Here is a 4,521-nt window from a genome sequence, read left to right on the forward strand (position 1 = left end):
GTTTGGGAGTGATATGGATTTTTTTTGGGGGGTTGGGGGAGGGGGGTAGCCCCTAAATCCCCCTCTATTTGCGTGAATTGCGCATATGAATATGCATGTGTCCAGGGCTTGAAATCGAAATAAATATTTTCGATTTCAATTTCAATTTTGCTTATCGACATTAGTTTTTTCTGATTTCAATAGTTATGAATTATTACTATATTATATTATTCTTTAATACTTTTACATTTCAACCAATGTCTAATTTAGTTTAGATTTTGTTCATATGAGCTAAATTTCTGTCTCAGCTATTCAAATAACAATTCCCAAGCCTAAAAGGCTTAACTTTAGCTATTGTTTAGACTTTTTAAATCACAAAATACTAAAAAGCCACCCAACAGATAACATAATAAGCCAATAAATTGTCATACTTTTGGACATTTTCAATTTCTACTAAAGAAAATAAAAATAAAGAATAAAGATATAGACGGTAGGAACATCTCAATAATTTATTTATTATTGTAATATAAATCCAAAAAAACATAAAACAAATCATATTTTTATTAAACTTTTTAATTAAACCAATTACAGTTAGTTAAACCAATTACAAAATGAGGAAGCTTTTAATCATCAACTCCTAGTTAGTAAACTTTATTGAATTTCATATTTATTTCATAAATTGTGTGTTTGAGCGTACAATCATTATAGCATCTAATAAATTGGCTGATAAGGATGTACGTAGATCAGATAATATGAACTTTATTCCACTAAAACTCCGTTCAACACTAACTGAAAAAAAAATAAAAATAAGAAATTTCACAAGAAAATACCAAGTATTATCAATGTAGTATAGGTATACCTGAGTAGCGGGTACAGCAAGAACAACATTTGCTAACTTATAAAGATCAGACTTTTCATGTTTTTGGGATTCCCTAAATGTAAGTATGTTTGTTATAATGTAGACGCTCTACTTTGGAGTTCTTAATTTCTTCACCACCTGGTTTTGTAAAATATGTAAATTAAGAACATAAAAAAATAATTATCAAACCAAAATAAACTTTATGATGTTAAACTTTTGAAATTATACCTTTCTCGCTTGAACTATACAACTGGTTATTGGTGCATTTTTAAACCCATCCAGAATACATAGTTGCAAGGTATGCACCGCACATCGCACACATGAAGTTATAGATGAAGGACATAAGGCATCCAGCACATCGTCTTCAAAAGATTGAATAGCTATGGTAGCTTCATCTGTAAATTTAAATCATGCATTTTATTTAATATAGAAGATACCAAGTAATACAACCAATATATTTTGTTTAATGGTTTACTGCTATAGTGGTATTACGTGTTTAAATGCTTGCAGTAATATGATAGCTACCTATTCTGTATTAGGTGACATTTTTATACATAGGTACCTATATTTATTTTTTTACATAAATTACCAACATCTGCCTCTTAAATATAAAGGAGGCTTTGTTTATTTAAAAATATAGCTCCTTTAATTTAAAAAATATATTAGTTTTGTTTGTCATGAAAATATTTAGACCACACTTTATATATTTAATAAATGTAATTTATACATTTAATTGATTTAAATTCAGATTTTAAAATATAAAAAAAAAAAATAATAATCTAAACAATTTATGTTAGTTATTTAAGTTTATGTATGTATAATGTAAATATAAATAACATTTATATTTCTTTAAATACTTTTAATAACTAATTAATTGTTGATTATTTTGTTAGGTTTGTGTCAAAATTTAAAATATAGATAGGTACCTACGTAATTGATATTTCAATTTAAAAAAATGTTCAATATAATATATTTTCATATTATTTTTTTAAACTTAGTAAGCCAGATTATTTTAATGAGTATACCTGGCCATCTGAATTTCCCTCTCCTACCTGTATTAAATAAATTGATTAAAAGTTCATTCTCAATGTCTTCATTAGATAATGGTGCTCCATCATTAGGGTACTCATCATCACTGTCTATCTGGTCAACGTCTTCATTGTTGATTTCTGGAGTACTATTATCATTAACCTCATCACTTGTCACAAAATCATTTTCAATATCATTAACAGAAATTATTCTAGCCATCTTTATCATATTTGCAGCATTGTCACAAGTTATCGTGTAAATTTGTTCCCGAGTAATTTCATACTTCACAAGTACATCAAGAAGCTATTAAAAAAAAGGCAATACAAAATACAAATTAAAGTATAATATAATATCTATATTATTAAATTATTATAGGTAGTTCAAAAACAAATAAATATTATTTTATTTTTACCGATTGTTTTAAATTTTCTGCTGTATGCTTGTCAAATAATTCTACCATTGCTAAAGTTTTCAAAATAATATCACCACTTTTAATATATTGAATATTTATACCCAATATTGAACGGTTATGACGTTTAACTGAGTCAATCTTTAAACTTATTAGTTGCTTTTTAATATCATTTTTAATACATCTAATAATCACATCTGATGCATTCAAAATGTGATTTTTAATATTTTGAGAGTTAATGGTAAATCCTAAAATTATGAACAAAATGTTATTATAAACCTTATTAATTTATTATAAGTATTGATTAAGCACAAACTAATGGTGCACTGCTGTACACTGATATGCAACAGTATGGACTTGATATTTGCATTTTGCATACCTAGGTACATAATATATACCTACATAGATATGTATATTATTATTATTACATAATGCAAGCAAATATCAGATATTCAGATCCAATGTGCACTGTGTATCAGTGTACAAGCCAATGTTATAGTTGGATATTTAAGCTAAATTATTTACCTCCGCCAATTGCTTCTGTTAATGGACGCAGAATTTTCGTAAACCCTGAATCATTGAAAATGGTCAATGGTCTACCATTCACTGTTACCATTTCTGTGCACGCCTCCAACAAAGAACTCTTATTTAAGTTGACATTTAATTTTTTTTTTTCAATCGTTATATGCCTATCTAAAGGTCCATGTTTCTGTTACAAAAGATTTAGTCAAATACAACAATATTACGTAAAAAAATTAAAAAAAAAAAAAAACGTTAATACAAAATACGTACCTTATTCGAGCACGAATTATCTTCATCGTTTAGACGCTTTACACCACTATTAATGAATTTCTGTTTTTTAAAAGCTTCCTTAGCTTTATCTAACATAATAGCTTGATCGGGATGAGTTGTTCGTATGTGTGTTTCCAAATTATGACTACCACTGCCCTTAAGAACGGGTCTACGACACCCTTCAACTTTACATACCGACTCGTTCTTGTCAATATTGTACGTAAAAAATAAATTTTTTACGGGATTTGTCTGGTGTCTACCCATTTAAATTATATAAGAACTAAGAAGTATAAAACAAGAAAATAACAGACGACAAAATTTAAAATATGATAATCAGGCATGAGCGGGTCGCACGAGGGTCGAATACGAACGTTTGACGACAAAATATGACGGACGCGCAGCAAAACCTTTTAAGTACAAAGTACAAAATAAAACTATTTTAAGTTATTTAACTGTACTGTCTGTATAGTCTGTAGTTCAGAGTTCTGTACATTATTATTGGTTAATATTATTTAAAAGAACGACGTACGGGCGACGGGCCACGGACTAAGATATTAATATCTTATCGCTATAATACAAACTATATATAGGTATACGAAATAAATCATGTATAATAATGGAAAAAATATTTTTCCAAGCATTTTATTTAATAAGCCGAATGTGAGTATATAAATAAAACTTGCAATAAAAACAATAATCGCTCGTCGAACGCTGATTCCTTATCGTATATTATATATGTATTTTAATATGTATATTCCAAAGATGCTCTTCTAATTTCTAAGAAAACAAAATATTAGACATTATTATTTTCTACGATTACAGATATTTGTTATTAGTTATTACTATACACACTAATACCCTATTATAAATAATATGCAATGTGCATTATATATTATAGTCAACAATACCCAATATGGCAATGCATGTGCCTATGAACAATATAAAATATAAATATTAAATAGATCTTATGATAATATAACAAACAAGGCTGTATACTTATTTGAATTTAAAATTAAAAATTTTTTTGAATTTTATTAAAATCGAATTTATTATGATAATGATTACGATTTTGATATGAAATATCGATTTTGACATTTTTCAATTTTTATATAAATTTTGAAAATCATTAACAATCATTAACGATTTCGATATTACTTTTGATTTTTTAAAAGGTTTTTAACGATTTTTATCGATATTTAAAATCGATTTCAAGCCCTGCATGTGTCGTTGTATACCGAAAACGAATTTCTATGACAGTAATAATTATGTGTGATTATTTATCTTTGGTCGAATCTAAAATTATCTCAAAACCCAAAATTCCTGATTACAGAGCATTTTCCCAGCATTATACAGTATACACGGTTCTTTAAATCGCTTATAATCTACAAGTATCTAGCACAAAACCATTAAACATTTTCAAAAATCGATCGAGAACAACAATTTCTCATGAACA

The 4,521-nt window shown here is 27.2% G+C and overlaps 1 long non-coding RNA gene across 1 annotated transcript; it reads right to left on the minus strand.

The window, feature by feature from the left end:
- Positions 1-244: 244 nt before the first annotated feature.
- Positions 245-1,371, minus strand: LOC115034956. The gene is made up of 3 exons (XR_003840148.1): positions 1,067-1,371; positions 839-976; positions 245-768 (listed from the first exon to the last, which is right to left on the minus strand). It is a non-coding gene; the product is annotated as an uncharacterized LOC115034956 (long non-coding RNA).
- Between the last annotated feature and the right edge of the window lie 3,150 nt (positions 1,372-4,521).

Source organism: Acyrthosiphon pisum, unplaced genomic scaffold (assembly GCF_005508785.2).
Source record: "Acyrthosiphon pisum isolate AL4f unplaced genomic scaffold, pea_aphid_22Mar2018_4r6ur Scaffold_21717;HRSCAF=24680, whole genome shotgun sequence".
Classification (NCBI taxonomy): Eukaryota; Metazoa; Arthropoda; class Insecta; order Hemiptera; family Aphididae; genus Acyrthosiphon; species Acyrthosiphon pisum.